The sequence below is a fragment of the Camelus bactrianus genome, chromosome 34 (genome assembly GCF_048773025.1).
Source record: "Camelus bactrianus isolate YW-2024 breed Bactrian camel chromosome 34, ASM4877302v1, whole genome shotgun sequence".
In the NCBI taxonomy this organism is placed as follows: domain Eukaryota; kingdom Metazoa; phylum Chordata; class Mammalia; order Artiodactyla; family Camelidae; genus Camelus; species Camelus bactrianus.
This window is the reverse complement of record NC_133572.1, coordinates 7,881,648-7,904,020: the sequence shown is the minus strand read 5'-3', so window position 1 is coordinate 7,904,020 and position 22,373 is coordinate 7,881,648. Positions and strand designations below refer to the sequence as shown.

General features: G+C 39.7%; 1 protein-coding gene and 1 non-coding gene across 2 annotated transcripts in view; one reads left to right on the top strand and one right to left on the bottom strand.

The window, feature by feature from the left end:
• APOLD1 (apolipoprotein L domain containing 1) overlaps positions 1-22,373 on the bottom strand; it is a 39,331-nt gene that overhangs the window by 12,843 nt on the left and 4,115 nt on the right. The window lies entirely within an intron of this gene.
• LOC123614476 (U2 spliceosomal RNA) lies at positions 8,473-8,663 on the top strand. Its single transcript, XR_006721887.1, has one exon. It is a non-coding gene; the product is annotated as a U2 spliceosomal RNA (small nuclear RNA).

Genomic DNA, 22,373 nt, shown 5'->3' with positions numbered 1-22,373 from the left:
CAGCTGTTTTCATCCCTTAGAAGTAATATTAAAGTTCATAGGTTGGAGGGGGAGGGTATAGCTCAGAGGTAGAGTGTGTGCTTGGCATGCACGAGGTCCCAGGTTCGATCCCCAGTACCTCCATTAAAAACATGAATAAACCTAATTACCCCTACCCTGAAAAAAAACAAAAACAAAAAAATGAATTTTAAAAAAATGTGCAAAATCAGTGACAGCTCAAAAACAAAAGTTTATAGTTTGCTATGTGTTCTTCCATAATGTTTACAATATAAATATGTGGTTGTGATTTTCTTTTACAAAAATAGCATATTGTATATATGGCTATACTGCTTTTTTCGCACTTAAAAAATATAACACAAATGTTGTGCTAATCATTCAATATCCCCGTAGATTATTTTTGGCCCTTTTCCTCTGCCTGCTCTGTACCCCAGCAGGTTGACTCCTATGTACCTCCTCACTCAGGCGCCCTTACCAGATGCTTCTGAATGGGTCCAGCCAGTGGGAGATACCCACGGGAGATCAGAGCAGGAGGAATGAAGTCACAGTATTCCTTCCCTGCTTTCCCTCACTTCAGCTCTGTCTTTTGCAGTACAGTCAGCCCTCCACATCTGCAGGTTCCACATCCCCATGGATACAGAGGGCCAACTATATGGGGTCAAGCATCCACAGATTTTGATATCCATAGGGGGTCCTGAAACCAGTCTCCCATGGATACCAAGGGATGACTACAGCTGAATCTCTCATTGGCTATAGTTTCACTGGTTGGCCCTGCCTCTATGGTTCCAAATCTCTCTGGAGTCCCATCGTTTATGTTCTCTCCCTTGTACCTTGTACCTTAAGCCCTAGGACTGGTAATAGCTTTCCACTACTGCTAGTCTGTGGGTACGCCCAGATGGCGTAATTTGTTTAACACTGCCCAACCTCTGTAAGTAAACCCTTCCTTAAAATCTCTTCATTTGAACCATCTGGGGTCAGTTCCATTTCCTGCCAGGACCCTCTCTTCTACAGACACTTTTCCAAGGTGATACACGTAGCTGTTGCTCATCGTATGGACAAGTCATGATTTGTTTAACTATTCCTTTATTGATGGACATTTATCGTATTTTCAATTGAATTGTTTAGTACAAACAATGGTGCAGTGAACATCCTCGCGTGTGAGTATGTGTATGTGTGTTTACTTTTGGTGAGTATTTCTGTAGGAGAGATTCCTAAAATTGGAATTGCTGGAACAAAAGACACACTTATTTTGAATCTGATAAATATTTTCTCTCCCTCCCAGGCAGAGGGTCAGCAACTTCTTCTCCCTGGAACATAACTTACATTTATATGAGCAACAAACAAGCTATAGCTATGATGAATGAAAAAGTAAGGCTCTGGTGGAACATGCATGTTTAGACCTTTAATCCAAAAGAAATCACGGATATTTTTTAAAGCTAAAAATAAAGTAAGTCTTTGTAAAGGAGTTTCTGAATCCAACAGCTATTCAGACAGTGTAATCCTTCAATCAGCTTTATTTCAAGGAAAGAGAACAATTTCTGACTGTTTGAATTAATCTGACCAGAAAAGGTTCCAGTAGTCCCTAAGTGTATTAGATTAAGCACATGATTAAGAATAAAACACAAAGTACATTCTGCTGGTAAGTTTCAGAGTACATTCACATAATTTGCAACTTCTATTTGGGGCTCAGATACCAAGATGTTTGCTGTCATACTCAAGGTTTAAGTTTACAAGATTTAATATCTCAAAAGCATAGATGTAAGAAGCAAAGACAGAGATGTTCACTGAGCATTGTATGTAATAAGTTAAAAAAATCTAAATTTTCACCAGTCAGAAAATGGTTAAACTCTGTTACGTCCATACTATGAAATTTTATGCTGCCATTTTAAAATGCACTTCCTTGATTATAAGTAAATTTGAGCATTTTTCATATATTCACGGTGATTTTTGTTTTGTCATTTCCCCCTCATATCCTCCTATACAGATATCTTCTCATTATCTCCTTTGCCCATATTTTTATTGGGTTGCCTTTTTTTTCTTATCCATATACAGAAGGTTTACTATGATGTAGGAACTAATTCTTGCTATGTATGCAGCAAATATTTACTTCCATTAAATTGTTTGTCTTTTAATTTTACCCATGGTGTTTTGTAGTCCTGACATCATGTAATCAAATAATCTATCAATACGGCTTTTGCCTTTCTGTGTCTTCTGATAATAATAATAGACTCATCCAGGTTCTTAATGTGAACTTAATTAATATCTGTGAATGGTATGAGGAGTGATAGTCAAAATAAATTTTGGGAAATTGTTCCTAGTAGAAATATTACCATGACTATTAGCCTCCTACACTAACCCCCAGCTTCCTTGAGTGAACATAAGCTATGGGGAAGTGTTTTACAGGAAACCTTCAGAAGAGAAAAAAAAGGAGGCCACCAGAACTGGTTAGAACCAGCTAAATCTAAGAAGGCAGAAGACTTGACCTCCAGTAGACCTTGAGCCTCATTATATGCTCACCAGAGCCTAGCCAGAGCCTAGCCAGTTTGACACATAAAATTAATCATCACATGCCTCATTCTTTAAGTCATGGTCCTTTGTGTCATTCAGTCCAACGGGGACTGCTTCCTCCTGCTCCTCCAGAAAGCATGTATGGACCACCCCAGATTCCTTCCAACCAAAGGTTTTCCCCTGGCCTATAAGAAATACCCATCCATCCAAATGTTTGCCTCCTTCTGTCCTCCCACGTACTTTTTAACTCCACGATCCCTTTACCCTGACAGAGCAGGTGTGCTTCTGGGCCGACTCAGCTTTCAGTCAGACTTGCTATTGAACTAGAGATGATTTTTTTCAATCTCTTCTCAAAATTAATTTTTAATTATTGCTCATTTTTAGTTTAGGAAATACTATTACTTAAGTAATTATTTTCTTACCCAGATGGAAGAATTACAGAATAATGATTTGTACAACAGTGTTTTCATAAACAAAATGGATTTAAACAAAAAACAAAAAAAAGGCTGTTGGTTTACTGCTGTTTTGCCAGTTCCCAGAACTGTGCCTTGCATGTAATAGAGGCTCAGTAAGCATTTATTGAATGAATCTGTTAATGTAGTAAATTAGTCACATTTTCATTTAGATCATTCTCGCATTCTAAAATAAATTCTAATCACTCAGGATGCACTACTTTTTCAGAATACATCTACATTAAATCTACTTACTGAGTGACTGATTCTTCCCTGCTCCATTTGGGATTGGGCCTGTTCCTTTTCTTGTGCTGTCCTTGTCCTGGATGGTATCAGAGTTAAGTTGGGTTTATAAAATGAATCAGATAGATTTCCACTTCATTCTGTGCTCTGGAAAGGCTTGAATCGGATGGGACACATCTGCTCCTTGACTACTTGGGGGAACTGATTGTACAATATTTGGGCCATGTACCTTTTTTGTAGGTATTTCTTTTCTTTGTTTTTTTGTTGTTGTTGTTGTTGTTGTTGTTGTTGTTGTTGTTTTTGTTCTTTTTTTTTTTTCTTTTTTCAGTTTTTTATTTTTGCTAGGTATTTCTTTGACAACCAGTCCATTTCTTTTGCAGTTGTGGGTCTGGTCAGGTTTTCTGCTTCTTATGGATTCAATTTTTTTAATTTAGGTAGTCTTCAATGATTGTTTATTTTGTTAAATATATTGGTATACATTATATATTATAGTCTTCGAAATTTCCTCTTTGTGAGTATTATGTCTCTTTTTTATCCCAATGTTAATTTTATCTTTTCCTTTCTCTTGACTAAACTTCCCAAAAGTTTATCTAATTGCTTGTTCTTGTCAAGAACCTATTCTTCTTTTCTATTTTTCCTTAATTTTAGGCTTGCCATGTTTAGCTAATAAAAATATAGACTGCAAGCATGTACCCTCATTAGTTTCCCATTTTATCTTTATTATTTTTTCCTTGTACTTTCTTTGGCTTTGTTTTGTTTTGTTTTGTTTAGCTTCTTGGGTTAAAAGCCTAGGCATTTATTTTCAGTCTTTCTTGTTTTCTAAAAAGCACATTTAAAGCTACAGATTTTCTTCTTTCATCGCATTCCACGGGCTTTTGTTCAATTCTAAATAATTTGCAACTTATACTTTGACAAAATTATTTAAATGTCTCTTCTTATTTTTAATTGTTAAGTATGGGGGCGGTGGGGGAAGGGTATAGCTCAGGGGTAGAAAGAGTGCTTAGAATGCAAGAGGTCCTGGCTTCAATCCCCACTACCTCCATTATAAGTAAATTAATTTAAAAAATAAATAAATATATATGTACGTAGAGAGCTTTGGGGATGGTTCTTTTTAGCCTCAGTTTCTAATTGTATTATTTTATAATCATTGCTGGTGGCCTGAAATCTGTTGAGCACTTTTTCACTCTCAGGTACCTGCTCCCCAAAATTTTTGGTGCTGTGGTACATACAGAAAACTATATTTGTGCCTCTAATTGGGGTAAACTAAAAGGAACTTAGATACCCAGATAAGGATGCCAGTGGGAGTCGGGCCACAGTCCCCAAAAGCCTCTGGCCTATCCTTGGTCCCACTCAGTCACCCACGGTATACAGTTTGAGAAACATGCTGTTTTCATGAATGTTTTATGTGTATTTGAAAAGAATGCTCTTTCTCTTCTTGCTGATACAAGCATATATGCATGTATGTTTGCATACATGTTCAAGATTTCAGTTATCTGATTCAAATTCTCTATAGTGACTTATCTTGGTCCGTTTTCTTAGCGATCACATACTCCTCTTTTCCAGCTAGTGGTAAACACCATGCTACATTTGGTGCTCATCATTCCATGCATTTGATTATGCTTTAAGTACTACGCATGTACCCTGAATCATATATAATACTCTTTTGCCTCTTTTATACTTTGTATAAACGATATCTTACTGAATATCTCTTTTCAGCAACTTGCTTTTTTCATTCAATACATTTGCAAAAGCCATTGCTATATGAAATGTGTAGCTCAAGTTAATCGTAATCGAATCAGATTCTTTTGTAGGGGTCTCTTTGTTAATAGAATCCAGTTTAACTGCTCATTTTCCTACTGACGTATGTTTGTAATTTTTGTGCTTTTATACTATGCTGCTCGGAACATTCTCATCCAAGACTTACTATGGCAGGAGTTTCTCTAAAGTATTGACCTCCAAGCGGAATCGTTGGCCCTAGATTATGTGCATTCATAACTTCTAAACATTACCAGACTGTTCTCCAAAGTGGACATACCAATATACATTCCTTCCAGGGGTACATAATAAGTCCTATGGCTCCACGTTCTCGCCAATGAATGGTATCTTCACATTTATTTATTTATTTATTTGCCAACTGGCTAAAACATTGAATCACTTTGTTTTTCTTTGGGTTTTTATATTCGTAGCAAGGTTCACCATACTGTTATTTCTCATTTGGTTTTTCTTTTCTGTGAATTTTTTATTTTTTGTATTTTTTTTTCTAATGGGTTATTTGTATTTTATTGATTTTAGGAGTTCTTCATGTAATCTGGATACTAATCTTTGTGTAATATTTCATATGTTACAAGTATCTTCTTTCAGATTATAACTTCTTGTTACATTCCATTTTTATGATGTCTTTAAATAAGCAGACATTTGTATCTTTTTTTTTAATTTTAATGTTGAAATTATCAATTCTTTTCCTTTTTGGTTTGGGTTTTTGACTTCCTTTTGCCCTAAAAGGCAAGACCATAAAAAATATTTCCAATTTTTTCTTCTAAAAATTATTTTTCACATTGGGTCCTTATCTGGAATTCATTTTTGTTACATGATATGAGTTAGGAATCCTAAATATGTATAATGGGCATCATCTGCCAGCATCACTGATAGAATAGTTCATTCTTTCCCTATAGATCTCAAGTGTCAGTTTTATACAAATCATGTTTTCATAGATGGATGGGGCTGTTTCTGAGGTCTCTGTTCTGTTCCTAATTGTTCGTTTGTCCATCCATGCACTAATATCACACTGATTTAATGACTTCATATTAAAGGTGGAAGTCTGGTAGGAAAAGTTCCCCCATCTTTTTCTTCTGTTTGATTGGTCCTAAAAGACTCCTAGATTAAAAATTACTGTCTCTTAAAACTATGAAGATAACATTGCACTGATATTTTAAAACAGTGTTGCCAATGAGAAGTCTGATGTTAATCTGATGCTCCTTCCTTTGTAGGCATTCTATTTGTCTTCCCTGGAAAATTAAAACATTTTTCTCTTTATCTTTTCTATTCACAAACTCCACACTATTTGTGGAGATTTTGTAGGGACCTTTCGATCTGAGGACACAGCTTTCTCTGAATGATATATTTAAAACGTTCTGCCTTTCTTCTTTACTGTGTATTCTCTCTTTCTGGAACTCTTATTAAAGTTAGAATTCTGGACCTATCTTCCACACCTTTTGATTTTTCTTTCATACATCCCATCTCTCCCATTTAGGCTCTGCTCTGGGAGAATTTTTTAGCTCTGTCTCCCAGTTCATTAATTTGTTCTTCAACAAATTAATTTAGCATTTTAATTACTTCAACAATCAATTGAAATTCCACAATCTCTAGTTTATTCTTATTTATAATGTGTGTTAAGCTTTCACATTCCTTTGATGATACAAGTCATACTTATTTCAAAGCCCTAATCTTCTTGCGCTATTAACTCTGTTGTCTCAGATGGAAGTTTTATCATCTGTTGGATTTCTTATCTCTCTTTCACGGTGGCATTCTTTAAAGTTTGGCTGTCTCCTCTCTCCAGCAAGACATCTGAGCAAGACATTGTGTTCTTGCAAAGTTCAGAGACGTGCAGTGGCAACACACTCAGTTGTCAGATTTTATTTGAGGAGCTGTTCTTTCCCACGCAGATATACAAAACCTTTTCATTTTTACTTCCTTTTTGAACCTCAGGTGTCTGCACCGCAGCACTGCCATGAAGGTGACTTCTGTCTAGTGACAGAGCTCCCACAACAGCCAGGAAGCATTTTCCTTCCTGCACTGAGATGGCTCTGCCCACTACCTGTTCCTGTGGAATTCCTCAGACCTAAGAAAACCATCACTGGGGAGCATTTCTCCACCATATATAAATAACCAGTTTCCAGCAGCCTTGAGGACAAGGAGAGGGAGTAATTCTTGAGCCACACAAATTCAAACTTAGTCCATCTATCCCGCCCTCTTTTGCCCTTGAAGATGGTTCAAAACAACATAAAAGAGGAATTTAAAGTAGGATTGTTTGTTTATGTTACCCACCTAGGCCTCGCACTTGTGCACTGAAAACTAAACTCTCACTAACGCTCTGTGGTCCAGAGAGAGCCCAGGGCCCCACAGTTTTAAAAACAGCAAATATTTTCCCACTCCTTTAATATCTAAAAGGACAGTATATGAAAAGACTGTTTCTTTCTCCTTATAATTGAATCCTTGCCTCAGCTGTAACTGCTTATTAAGGCCTCTTCAGCTCCTGGCCCCTGTGCCCATGCCAAGGTCCTCTTACAGCCTCTGAGTGGCTTTTCCAAGGTCTTTTTCCCCAGCCACAGCTCTTAACAGCCAACTGCGCCACCATAAAAAGCTACCTGGTCCAATATAAGCCTATACAAACTGCCAAGATCAAAATGTCCTGCATATTCAAGAAAAAGAGCCCAGGGTCAAGGCCAATCCCTACCACGCTGCAAACCTTGATCACTCCGTGTGTCTCCATTTGCTCCTCTCTGCCTTTTCTCCTTATTTGTTACATGTCAGTTTTCCGGCCAATGCATCAAAAATGGGAACGTTGAAGGGGCACCCGATAAAAAGCACTGTTCCTTCTTTTATGAGTTCAAAACAAATTAAGAAATGAGATAGAGGAATAAGAGAAGAAAAGCAAATGATAACTTAATTCCTGAGAAAGCTGGGTTGCGGGGCTCAGTTTACTATGGGAGTCAGGAGAGTTTCCCAACAAGCAAGCCTCAGGATGAGATCCAGCAACTCGATCTGATCCAAAGTAGACTTGCCTCGCTGTGGGTAGGAGAGTCAGCCTGCTCCTGGCGCCGACCTCACGCTGGCTGGATTTCAAAGAGGAAAGTGGATGGGAATGAGCTGAGCGTGTCCATTTTATTTCCCCCCAAATCTGCCAATTAAATCATGCCCTCTTTCAGTTCAAGGCAGAGTTAAGAAAGGGCAGAAAAAAGCAAGGTGTTAACAGTAATGCAACTCCCTTCACCTGGAACTTAAATTTTTTTTAAACTAGTAAAATATATGTATGTATTACTTAGATAATTAAATAATTTGATTTTGTTTTTTTAAACCAAATGGTAGAAGCTGCTTCCTGGTGAGACGGGGGTGCTACGGTTACAATCTGGAAGTCTAAAGATAAGATTTCGCAGGCATTATCAATTAGCATTAGGAGACGACGCCCTACTCTTTCAAAGAGTTCTCCATATGTCTTTATGAAAACACTTAAGTTCACACATTTATTAACCATGCACTTAAAAACATGATTCATATCGCTTTGCAGCCTTTGGGCTAGGATCAAGTGTAGTATCTGTTCTTATCAGTTTAATATCTGCTATGTCCTCTTTCCAAAGACAATATATTAAATGGATTTTTGGAGCAGGGAGTTGGAATAGGAGCTTGCTCTGTCCACTGCACACACTGACCTGGTACTGCCGTACCTCCAGGAGCAGTTCCTCTCCTGGGGCGGAGGGGTAGGAGGGCATGAGTCACAATTTGGAGCAAGATTTAAATACGAGTTTTCCTCAGTTACAGAGACAAATGTTTTTTGCCTTCTCAGCTGTCCTTCTATTGCCCTTGTGTTCTTTCTTTTTGTCTCCACCACGTGAGTCACTCCCCACTTCCAGGCTTGAAGGAAATGGCCACACCACAAGGTGTGAAATTAATTTCCTGAATGGTCACAGAGTGGCCAGATGATGCCGCCTGGGAGTTCAGAAGCTTTAGCTTCATGTAGGGTGAACGTTGGCCAAGGGAAAGGGAACCAGGATGAAACAGGCAGACAGATGCTTTCCTTTCTCTTCATCTTGGAATTCTCTGAGATGTAGCTTTTTTGTGCAACCCTTCCTCAGAATCCCTGAGTACTGAACAAATACCCCTAATGAGAGACCTGCTATTCAAACACTACTTTGGAGGGAGGATATAGCTTAATGGTAGAGTGCACGCTAAGCATGGACAAGATCCTGGGTTCAATCCTCAGTACCAGCATTTTAAATAAATAAACCTAATTACTACCACCAACCCCCCCCAAAAAAGGTTAAAAAAAAAAAAAACGCAAAGCCTACTTTGCACCCTCCCTTCGCCTGTTCCTCACTCTCACCATCTGAAACTACTCGGGCTCTTTGGGGTCATCTTGCCCGTACTCGAAGGCCACCTGCGGAGTCCATGCATCCAGTCTCCCACAAATCCAGCACTTACCGAGTGTTTCTTAAGGAAGCAATGAGATTACATCACACATTACCTAGGAAACCCTTTTAAATATTCTTTAAGTTTTCCCTCAAAAGTTCTACAGCTTAGCACTCATCCATCTCTACATCCTCTCTTCTTCAATCTTCTAATAAAATTTTCTTCCTTATTCTGTGGTGGATGGAAAAGTTCAGTCTCCTCTCAGCACTTCAGTTCTCCTCACTGCCAATCGCCCTGCTTATTTCAACAGAGACCCTCTAGTGAGCTGAGCACACAAGGCACTCATTCTCTCTGGTGGGCAGGAAGGCAGGTATGGCCAGTACATCATTTTAATATGTGTTTCCTGTGTCACACAGGCATAAAACAAAATTCCAAGCAGGAAGGAAGTGGAGGGAAGAAGAAGCTACATCAAGGTGGCGCAAGCATGGGGTCCAGGTGGGCATGAGTTTGTAGTGATGTCTGGTGGAGGGATAGTTCCAGACCAGGAGTGTGGCCCTGGAGACAGGAGCAGACACAGCATAAAACTGGGTTCAAATGAGGCCACATCACCCATGCAAGAGGAAGCCAGGAGATAAGAAAGGCTTTTCAGAAATACTGGGCATAGGAGTTCAGTTTAATACTCATATCTTACACTCAATATGCATTCCATAAGTTTATTGCTGGGATCAGAACTGATCCTGGTGAACTCTAATTCAAAAGGACACATGCACCCCAATGTTCACAGCAGCACTATTTACAATAGCCAAGACATGGAAACAACCCAAATGTCCATTGATAGACGACTGGATAAAGAAGTTGTGGTGTGTATATATGTATATGTGTGTGTGTGTGTGTATATATATATATAATAGAATACAACTCAGCCACAAAAAAGAATGAAATAATGCCATTTGCAGCAACATGTGTGGACCTAGAGATTGTCATTCTGAGTGGAGTAAGCCAGAAAGAGAAAAAAAATACCATATGATATCACTTACAGGTGGACTCTGAAAAAGAGACACAAATGAACTTATTTACAAAACAGAAACAGACTCACAGATATAGAAAGCAAACTTATGGTTACCAGCAGGGGAAGGGGGTGAGAAGGGATCAATTGGGAGTTCAAGATTTGCAGATACTAAGTACTATATATAAAATAAACAACAAGTTTCTACTTTATAGCACAGAGAGGTATATTCAATATCTTGTAGCAACTTATAATGAAAAAGAATATGAAAAGGAATCTATGTCTGTACATGTATGACTGAAACATTATGCTGTATACCAGAAATTGACACAACATTGTGAACTGACTATACTTCAGTCCAAAAAAAAAAAAAAAAGAAGAAGAAGAAGAAGAAGAAGAAGTGACCCTGGTGGCAATGAGACCGATTCTGAAAATGGACAAACAGATCACCTGCCTAGAGCCGAGGGTTGAGGAACCAGGAAATCAAGCAGCTCCCTACTCTTAATATTGTCCCCTCATGCTTAAGAATAATACATTTTCCTTATGTATTAGTTTTCTATTGCTGCTGTAACAAATTACTACAAACTTGGTGGCCTGAAACAACACAAACTTGGTATCTTGCAATGCTGTGACCTGGACGTCTGATGTGAGTCTCACTGGCTGACACCAAGGTGTTGACAGGGTAAAATCTTTTTCCTTGCCTTTCTCAGCTTCCAGAGCCTGATTAATTTGATTAATTAAGACATATTGTGCTGTGTAGGGGAGGGTACAGCTCAGTGGTAGAGCACATGATTAGCATGCACGAGGTCTTGGGTTCAATCCCCAGTACCTCCATTAAAATAAATAAATAAATAAATAAATAAATAAATAAATAAATAAATAAATAAATAAATCTAATTACCACTCCCCTCCCCCACCCACCCCCACAAAAAAAGACATATTGTGCTTAGGAGAGAGGCCCTGGCCCTAGGAAGCAGGTCTAACACACCAGCCCTGAAGAAAACATGCATATTATCCCCAGCATGGACTGTGTTACATCAGATTATTAAGTAGTGTTACGACACGCCCTTGGCTTTGAATTGTTCTCAGTGTTCCTCAAGTAAAGAATAATGTGTAGTCAATATTCACTCCACTCAGAACAGAACAGCACAAGTACAATGCTCTAGTTGCTAAATCTGAATGGAAGAATGTACTTCTATGAATATACTATGCAAATTGGAGAGACAGCAAGAAGTATGGGAATAGGTGTGGAGGGAGATCAGTGAACAGGGCAGCAGAGGACATATTTTGAAAAGTTGCCACGTGTGTGTATAAATTGGCTTCCTCCCATTGGGCGTGTGATATGGTGATTGATAATAAGATGTATTTGGTCTTCATCTCCTTTTCTGGCACAGAACTCTTAAAACCCTTGAAATTTCCTAAATGGTAAGCAACGAAGGTGTCTTTTTTTTACGTTAATGAGATGACTTTTCGAAAGTACCTGAGGGGTGGGGGTTGGTTGCCAGAGGAGCCAACTGTGTGATTAGAGGGTTGGAACTTTAGTCCCACCCCGAGACTTGCTGGGAGACGAGAGGGTCCCACTAACCATCCCTACCAGGCTGAATCAGTCACCAGTGGCCAATGATTTAGTCAGTCATGCCTACGTGGCGAAGTTTCCATAAAAACCCAAAGGGATGGGATTTGGAGATCTTCTGCATTGGTGAACACATGGGGACTTGGGAAGAGTAAGTAACATACTGGGAGAGGGCAGACCTTTCCCCAGACCTTGCCCAAGGCACCGCTTCCATCTGGCTGTTTCCGAGTTACATCCTTTTACAATAAACAGGCAATGTAGCAAGTAAGTTGCTTCCCTGAGTTCGGTGAGCTGCTCGAGCAAATTAATGGAAGCCAGGGCAGGGTCATTGGAACCTCCAATCCACAGCCAATTGGTTCAAAACAGGTGATAACCTGGACTTGTGACTGGGTTCTGAAGTTAGGTTGGGGTAGGGGATGGGGAAGGGGGCAGTCTTGTGGACTGAGCCCTCAACCTACAGAATCTGATGCTATCTCTGGGTAGACAGTGTTAGAACTGAGTTGAAGTATAGGAACCCAACTGGTGTCAGAGCATGCTTGGTGGTGGGGAACCATTCCCGCCCCCAACACGTCAAAATTGACCCCAGAACCTTTTAGGCAAAATATTGCCTTGCACTCCTAGTGACATTAGCTGGCACCTCATAGCATGTCCATTAGCCACCATTTTCACACGTAATAATAATAAATTTTAAATGCACTTTCAGATACATTATTTCAGTTGATTATGAAGACAACCTCAGCCTTGTAAGGAGAGGTTGTTAGTTTCCCTCATAAGCTTAGAGAGGTTGGCTAGGCATCCTACAGAAGAATAATGACCCAGCCAAAAAGTTTGTCATGACCTTGCTGATGGAGACACTGGAGTCATCCCACTGAAGAATACTGTCAACTAACCAGACCCACACCTCCCACCCACCCCCACTCCCACCTCAGCTCTGGGTGTATCCCATCTGAAAAGCAATCGGCCTTTCCAAGACCAAAACCCTGGGACTAAAATGACAGGCTGAAATGAAGATACAGGACTTCATTGTTCTTTACAGAATTACCTTCAAAACAGGAACTCAAAAGCAGATAAATGAGAAAACTTCCCGAGCTGCTCCTTAATCACCCAAGGAAATGACTTTTTAATGAGACCCCTCACTAAATAAACAAATTAGCAAACATCACTCGGCTACTGTTACCTACCTACACTTCCCCCAAGGTAAGCTGGGCCCTCGTCCCAGGTAAATGATGTAGGGGGTTCTGGGTTCAATCCCCAGGAGGTAGGAAACCAACACAAACAAGCATAGCAAATACAAAGCTTTTGAGCAGCTCCTTCTTTCCTACTTTAAAATAAGGTGGCTTTTGAGAAACACCCAACTCTATTTGGAGTTAAAAAGCAAAAGGAGTTTCAGAGGCAAGATCGAATTAAAAGTCCTTCCTATCTCAAGTCAATCAAGCAAGCAAGCAAGCAAGCAGTCATCCAGTCTCTTTCCTTGGGCCTTCCGTGGTTCTCCCACCATAAAATGGCCTTCATCCCTTAAGAAGGGGCTTCCTAACCTTAAAATACCTGGTGGTAGGTGTAGCCTGCCTCCCCAAAGTGTCTACTAATCATAACTAAGTAGCATCCCGTTTGTCTTCTTCTCAAAGCAACTTCAGAAAGTGATGCTGTTCTTTCCATCGTGACTGAGGAGAGGCTGAGGTGCAGAGATTTTCCTGTAGTCATTCCGGGCTTTGTTTTTGTGTCTAATGAAACAATTATGAAAGATTTAGGGATATCATTTTTCCATAAACGGCAAGATATCGCTGGCCAGAAATATTTAATCACTCTACCGTCTTTCAATTGGGCAGAAAGTGAAAGAGAAGGATTTGGGATCGCGTGTCACACTGAGCGAGCTGGCCTCGTTCTCACTGAGATGATTTACAAGAATAACAGGATGGCCTCTGAAGCCAGGCTGAGAGTCAGCAGGACCCAAATTTGAGCCCTTTTTTTTTTTTTTTTCAGCTGCTTAATGTAACCTTGAGCAATAGCTCCCAGGCTTCGTTTCCTCATCGATATAACTACTTCTCAGAATTTCCATCAGAGTTAAAAGAAATAATGTAGATAAGTGACTCAGCACACACTGGGTGCTCCGTAAATGTTGGCCACTGTTGTTATTTATTTAACTGCAGAGAGAAAACATCTGCTTATCAGACTAGTGGGGGGTTTTCCTGTGGGCAGACTGTAGCAAAATGCAGCCCAGGGCACTTCAGAGAGGTGTAAACCAAAACCTAGTATTTGGAATCATTTTTTATAGTTCTTCTCACTATAAACTGGGGATAATCATATGTGACTATTAAAACTAAGTTGGTAGAAAAAAGCATGGAAGTTTGCAACAGATGGTCCAGGCTACAACCTAATATTTATTCAGTTGCTTGAATTCTACTGTATTTTTTCCAAAAGAATGGAAAGAGTGGTAAGACATAATTAATGAGCTAGAGTTTCCAGGTAGTATATTTGACATAGATCAGTGGTAGAGTATATGCTTGGCAAACACAAGGTCCTGGGTTCAGTCCCCAGTGTCTCTGTTAAGGGATACATTAAAAAAAAAATTCCAGGTAATACTGGACACATCTGCCCTTCCACGTGCAGGGGGAGAAAGGCTGACGGCCACTGCCTTGAGGGACCTTGAAATTTGTAATTGCATTAAAACTTCTAATTCCTTGTTCAAGCCAGATTTAGAAGGAACTTTAGAATTGCCAACCCATATTTAAGGAAACAGATTGGAAATATTTGGTTAGCATATCTAGCTCAGAGGAAGGCTATGTCTTTTTTTTTTTTTTTTTGGCTATATTATCCTATTTTTATAACCCCTGTAAATAATAAACATCTTCTAATCCAAGAAGTGTAAAATTACCTGCGCAACCTCAAGATGAAAAGTTTACTACAAAGAGATGTCTGTTACTCAGTGTTATTACATGAAGCATAGAGGAAGTTAATAAAATAGATTTGTTTTCCTTTTTAGAAATGTTCAGCACATCAATTATCTCGTAAGTTACTCCAAGTTATCTCTGCAAGTTACCCCTAGATATATTTTAAAAATATTATTTTCAGTTGCTATCCAGTAAAGGATACATTTCAAATGTATCTTGATTAGCCAGTCACATGTAACAAAAGTTCCTTTCCTTGAAAATATCTGCAGGAGTTCTGAAAACATAGTAACTTCACTTTACTGTAACACTGATACTCTTTTTCTGTTCCAGCTTTTGCCTGCTTCTTTTTAAGACACAAAGAGTACCCATCTTCTCAATCTCCACAGCTTTCAGGCCACTTGACAAGGGCAGAATGCAAATTACTCAGTAACTACATATTTAAATAACCACGGTATAATTGGAGTTGAGCAGAGGTGTCCTGGCGGAAAAAACAAAACCAACCACCCTGTGCAAGATGTGTACTCTCCTCATTCAAAGTCCCCCCCCCCCCCCACTATCTGTCCCCACCTGCCAAGCCAATTTTATCTCTTCGTAGGTCCCGGAACACCCCTCTCCCTGAACCTGTCTCTTGCACAGCTCCCAATCAGAATCAGTTCCTTGCTCAAAAATCCTCAAGGATTTCCGTATCAGTTAAGATTTGCATTTGGCAGCTAGTAACAGAGCCCAGAAATAATAGTGGCTTAAACAAGATAGAAGTTTATTTTTCTTTTCTTTAAAGGAATTCTGGAGATAAAGTGATGCAGAGCTCATACAGCATCGCCTCTAGTCCCTGTATCTTTCTGCTCCACAATGCACCTTCTATCCTCAGGAACAAAGGATGCCTCCTCAAATTGCATCCATCTTATCCACCTTCTAGGCAGCCAGAAGGGGACAGACAGGCAGCTGTCAAACTTCTTTTCAAACACCTTCAGGGCCTAACACAGCCCGGCATACATCATGAGCTCTCTTTCAATAACTGCCAGGTCCCTAAATTAATACAGCAGCAATACTGAAATAAGGTGATTTCTCATTTACAAAACTTTAGTCAATTTTAACAGTATACCCAGGGCACCAGATTAGAAACTATAAGGTATAATTTGAAACTCTTCTATGACCCCTGCTTTCAAATAGCTCTATAATTGACTGGCCACAGTACCTGAAACTCCAAGAGAGATTTATTCTGTTAAGAGGCTATTTTTCCAGTAAAAGGTACTGTATTACACTGAGGGGGTGGGGAGACTTCAACTAAGTACAAGGCAACTTATTACAAATGAAAACTTAAGGCGGCCACGAAAAATACTCAGCACTATCAAGCAGCATAGAAGAGCCAAGATCAGGAGACATTTCAAGAGGGATAGAAGTCTATGAACATCTTTTGGTAAATTTTGTGAGTTGAGCGATTTGTGAGTGCCACAGAATAAATAACTCGAGGAGAGGGAGAAAGGCTGCCCAGGGCTGGTCAGAGAAGTTGCCTGCTGGCTGCGCTGATGGGCCCGGGTTCCCTGTGTGCCACAGGGAGGAGTGGGGGCCTTAGAAAAGAGGACCAAAAAGTACAGGTGAAAACCATCTCCTGCACAATGCGGACCGAGGAGAGGGCGGGTGTCATACAGGAAGTGCTGAAGCTGGAGAACCTAGGAGCTCTGGGTTCCAGTCCTGCCTCAGCCACCTGCTGGCTGGGTAATCTTGGGCCATGGACAGCCTCTCTGGACCTCAGTCTTCTCGAAAGAGAGGTTTGAGCTAGATGGCTTTAGGTCCCCTATGGGCATTAAAATGATCATCACTGGATACTAACATTTCACGTTAGTATGACAATGATGTAATAAGTGTAGTCATTGCCTACAAACATTGATTGGTTTATCAGATCCTTATTCTTAAATGTGCCTCTAATTTGGGGTTTTTGTTCTCCATATCCTTCATTATTTCTCTTATTTTCACACTTTGCCCTTTTCCTCTGTGCACTTGAAGACCTCAAGTTTTTTCCTCACTGTTACTTTGAGTTCTCCACAAAGTAAATTTCTTAACAATAATAAAAAAAAAAAAGAAGAAGAAGAAGAAAATATGAGCATGAGTACCTCAGGAGTGAGAGCGGGTTAGACCTGGGAAGGCAGCAAAGGGGGGCCATTGTGTGGAAGCCATGTGCCAAACCAGAGGCATCTCTGCAGCTCTGCTCCCGGGGGCCAGAGACACTACCGTAGACGTGAGCGTAGGACTTACTCTAGCCAGTACGGGAAGGCACAGCAGAGGCTGTGGCATATTCCAGAGCAAAAATATAATAATAAGACAGCAAACACACACATAGCTATTATTCTTAGGGAGGTCTTGTTATAAGTTATTCACACACACATTAATTTTATTTTTTCCCCAGAGAAAGGTGTTCTTGAGATTCTTAAGAGAGAGGAAAAGCAAGAAACAGAATTAAGGTACATCACACACTTGGCCCAGGGCCCAGCAGGTAGTAGGCCCTCATCATTGTGGTTGTTACTGTAGACACACAAAAGGTCTCCTGTAGACTTTCCCCTTTCTCCTCCCATGTAAGCACCCTCCACAGTCTAGAGCATCTAGTCGGCCATTCACCAAATCTCACATTCCCACAGTTGCACAAATCCATCAGAAGACGCTAATGGGATTCCCATCTCTTCTCAGGTATATAACCCCAATGCGGGGCCCCAGGGCTTCACAGCCAGTAGAGGATATGCTAGAGATAAGGGTTTTGTTCCCTCCTTCTCACTTTCCATCAGCGGTTCTCTCTTTTGAGCCAAGATTTGTTTTATTTTATTTTACTGGCAGAGAGGAGGAAGGGAGGCGGAGGGCAGAAGAGAGAAAGGAAACAAAGAAGATAAGATGCAGGAGGTATGTCAGGTCTGGGTTTTGGCGGGGGCTGATATTTAGCGCTTTTGTGTTTGGGAAATATGAAAGACTGAGACTGAAGACTGAAACAGAAACAACTGGGATTGGGGCTGGGAATGACAGTCACTTAGATCAGCTCCAGAAGAATCTGAATTGATAGCTGAGATGAATAAACTGTGAGCAATCAATTTGCAACACATGTAAAAGCTTAAGGGATAGACCAACTCTAGGTCATTATACCAGTTTAGCCAGCAGAGGTCTCTCTTTTACTAACCTTCAATTGGGGGAAAAAAAAAAAAAAAAAGAACCAAAATCCCTGTGAGTTGTCCACTTTTACTATTCCTCTTTTGAAGTCTCTTTCCACAACCAAATATGTAAATAATGAATCGTTTGAACAAAGTATTTGTGAACACTTAATCCAGGTGCTCAGTAAAAATGAAAGGCTAAAATGCCGAGCTAAGCAGGGAGGGTGTATCTCAAGTGGTAGAGTGCTTAGCATGCATGAGGTTCTGGGTTCAGTTCCCAGTATCTGCTTCTAAAAATAAATAAATAAACAAACCTAATTACCTCCCTCTCCCCCACAAAAAGTAAAATAAGTAAGTTTTAAAAAAAAATTAAATGCCTAGCTTTTCAAAGAAAATGATTTCATATTCACCCCTAAGCTGTTTACTCGCTTAGAAGATTCACACCAACTATACTGGCAAAGGGCAAAACGCGAACTGGCCCCTGAAACAACCCAAGCAATCAGCTCAGGTTGACAATGAAGAGAACGCAAGCTGAACCAGTAGCAGGCGTAACAGAAGGACGTCAGCTGGCTGACTCTGCAGACCGACACCTGACCATGGCACTGGCCTGGGACCGCCTTTGAAATCTGCAATGAATCAGTTGTGACCAGCATCCATTCTGATGGTCCAAGGACTTCATGTCCCCTTCACTTATTGAGACAAGACGTTGGGTGTTTTTTTTTTTTTTTTGAAGTGTAGTTGATTTACAATATTAGTTTCAGGTGCACAGCAGAGTGATTCAGTGACACATAAACGTACATATATTATTTTTTCTTTTCATATTTTTTTCCATTATATGTTATTACAAGAAACTGAACATAGTTCCCTGTGCTATACAGTAAGGCCTTGTTGTTTATCTATTTTATGAGTAGTAATGTCTGTCTGTTAATCGCCAACCCTAATTTACCCCCCTGCCCTTTCTCCTTTGGTAACCATAGTTTACTGAGGCCAGAGTTTTAAAACATTTTTTGACATTGTGTATGTTGAATAGCATCTCAAAGAGATACAAAGGTGTGAGCCTGGACTTTCTTTGCCACACCCTGTCGGAATGATCCCAATATGAGACTAAGGGTTTGGCCTGAATTAGACAAAAGGAGGAAATGAGAGAGTTTAATCGACGCTTAACTAAAGTCACTCTCTTCAGGTTGTCCAGTGGCTTCCCATCACTCCTGATGTAAAGTCCAAAAGCCTATCACCATCTGCACCTGCCCACAGCTCCAGTCCTAGCCCTCAGTCCTGCTGCCCCGTCTGCTGCCTCCCAGCCACAAGCCCCTTCCTTCACTTCCTCAAAGGCCTTCCTGGACATGGGGCCTGGGGCAGGGCTCTGCCTAGATCACTTCCTTCCCGCTCCAGCCTTCAACTGGTTAACTTCTGCCCAGTCTCTAGGTCTCAGCTGAGGTACTTTTTTGAGCAGAGACTTCCTAGCCCCCACCTAGGTGAGACCCTGTGGGCCAAACTCTTATAGCATCCTGCAGGACGGCCATTACAACACAGGGGACTGCAGAAGGCACCACACAGAGAGAGATGCATTTTTAAAGGCTTATTTCTTTTCGGTGAGCATAGGCTGGCCTGGGGATAGTGTTTGGACTTCAGCCCCAGCCTGATCTCTCAGCTGGACACGTTTGTATGGGGCCCAAACTGATGGAGCACAAAGCAAGGTCCCTCCACAGCACACATTAACAATTATAGCTGTGACTCCTTGTCCATCTCCTCCAACAGCCAGCAGTTTCATGAGGTCAGCGCTCCTGTCTGTCACGTGGAGACACAGAGCTTGGCCCTTAGAAGGGGTTCCATGAGTATTCAGGCAACAGCGAAACAGTGTTTGGCACCACTGAGCAAGCACTAGGTTATACCTTCACGTGCCTTTTTCTGTGAAGATAATAATCACTGTTCAGCCGACATTCTTGTACTATCATCTTCCTTTGACTCCCGTGACTATGTGGTTTATGGCCAAAAATCAGGAATCTAGCTTCCCTGGAAAATAACCTGATCCACAGGGGATGGAATTCGTGATCTTGACTAGGAAACAGGAATCCCAGAATTGTAAGCCAGAAGGAACCTATAAATCATCTTGTTTATATTCCCTACTTTACAGGAAATCATGGATTTGATTTTTTTCATCTGTAAAATGAATACTGGATGCAGTGATCTCCCATTCCAGGTATTCTGAGATTCTGAGTTTGGACCCAGGTCAGTCCCATGGAAAGTGACAGCTCAAGACTGGACCACTAACTTGAAATTTAAAACAATCTCCCCAGCACTAGGTCCTAAGTAACAAAACTACGGCAGGCAGTTCATCTGTTGAATTCCAGGCAGAATCCCTGGGTGTGCCAAATGCCAAAGATCAAGGAATGTGAGGTTTGGGATTATATTACCAACAGGATCCCCTGTGGCAAAAAGATGGAATAGGCTCAATTTTCCATGGTTTGTTAAGATATCCCTGAGTTAATGGGGATGATATTTACATACCTCACTTCTGTGCCCTGGAAGCAAAACCATATACCCAGACACACACACAGTCCTCATAACTCATATATGGATTTAATGGTATCTGAAACTAAATAGAAAAATGAAGAGGAAATGAAGTCTAGAAATGCTTTGTTCTCTGTTAATGTTTGAAAACAGACTGTATATGACACACAAAGAGAAACTTTCTCTGTGTTCAAGAACTATAAAGATACAGGAAAAGAGGAACATATTAAATGACAGTTTGAGTATACAATAAGAAAAATCCAGATTTCAGGAAACCCAAGAGGCAAAAAAACCAAAAAACAAACAAACAAAAAAACCCACCAGGTTCCTCAAAGAATTGCAAGGAAAAGAAAAAGATACAGAATGAATCAATAGAATTAAGAATCAATATCAAGAGGAGATGGTTGCACAACATTGTTAGTGTACTAAATGCCACTGAATTGTGCACTTTAAAATGGTCGATTTTATGTTATGTAAATTTCACCTAAATAAAAAGAATTTTTAGAATAGATAAACAAGATTATACTGTATAGCACAGGGAAATATACACAAGATCTTAAGGTAGCCACAGAGAAAAAAATGTGACAATGAATATATATATGTTCATGTATAACTGAAAAATTGTATTCTACACTGGGATTTGACACAACATTGTAAAATGATTATAGATCAATAAAAAATGTTAAAAAAATTTTTAATCCAAAAAAAAGAACTGTAAAGATAATTTTTCTCAAATTTAAAATATCTGTATGGTTTTTTTTTCTTGTTAAAACCCATTATACAAAATGCACCCAATAATAAAATGTATAAAGTCTCTTCACAACCTCACTCTCAGAAACGGGAGCAGTAACCTTCCAGGTCAATCTAGGCATATATGTGAATTTTTAAATTTTTTTGTAAAAATGGGATCATACCATATTGTTCTGTGCCAGGTTTAATATTATGGAATTTTCCTATTAATACATACAAATTCCCTGGGGTGTTTTAATGGCTGCAATCTGTGTTATACTTGTACATACTATAGTTGGTTCAATTAAATAATCTATCTTGTAATCCTGTATCTAAGGGGATGTTGTTAGCTTACTTTTTCATTTCCTTTTAAAATCTAATATATAACTTAACAATGACCATTCTGGTAAATATGTATTTAGTCACACATGTGATTATTTCCCTAAGTTAATTTGTCTAACTGCTAAATCAAAGACTAAACTACAATCTATAAAATAAAATACAATATGTATGTGTGTGTAGGAATGTAACATTTTTCCCACATGGTAGCTATAACCTGACACCGTTTTTTCCATAATATTGTCCCTCTCCACTGATCGGACATTTCATATTTATCATATAATAAATTCTGCTTGAAGTTTTTAAAAGAATAGCAAATCTGAAGGGAAAGTGAGAATCAGGTAGTGATTCTGGACTCAGATTATCTGACAATATATAAGCATTAAAAGCAGGAAGGATGATATGTGTTGAGAAAGGTTGTTGTACCTGTTTTAAGAGGCTGATTCTGGGGATTTCTATGGGCAAGTAAGGTGATGCCACTAAACCAATGATTAAATGGCTTGGATGAGAGGGATTTCACACTGAAATTGAAAGGTGGTCATGGCTTCCACACATGCAAACTCTTTGTTTCTCTGGCCATCAATAAAGCTGGAAAAAAATCACTCAGTTTTGGATTCAAGGGAGGGAAGCAAGTGTTAAAACTATCAAGAAAGGATAATGGCCAACTTTGTATCTGAGTGATGCTAACTGTAAGTCTATTTGCCTAAACTTATGTATTCTGTATATAACTTACATCCCAATAGTCTTGAATTACAATTGAGCATGTTTTCGCATTTTAAGACCTTTTTGTATTTCCTTTTCTAAAACCTGTGTTCATATCCTTTGCTTACTTTTCTATTGGATTATTTGCTTTTTCTCATTGATTTGAAGGAA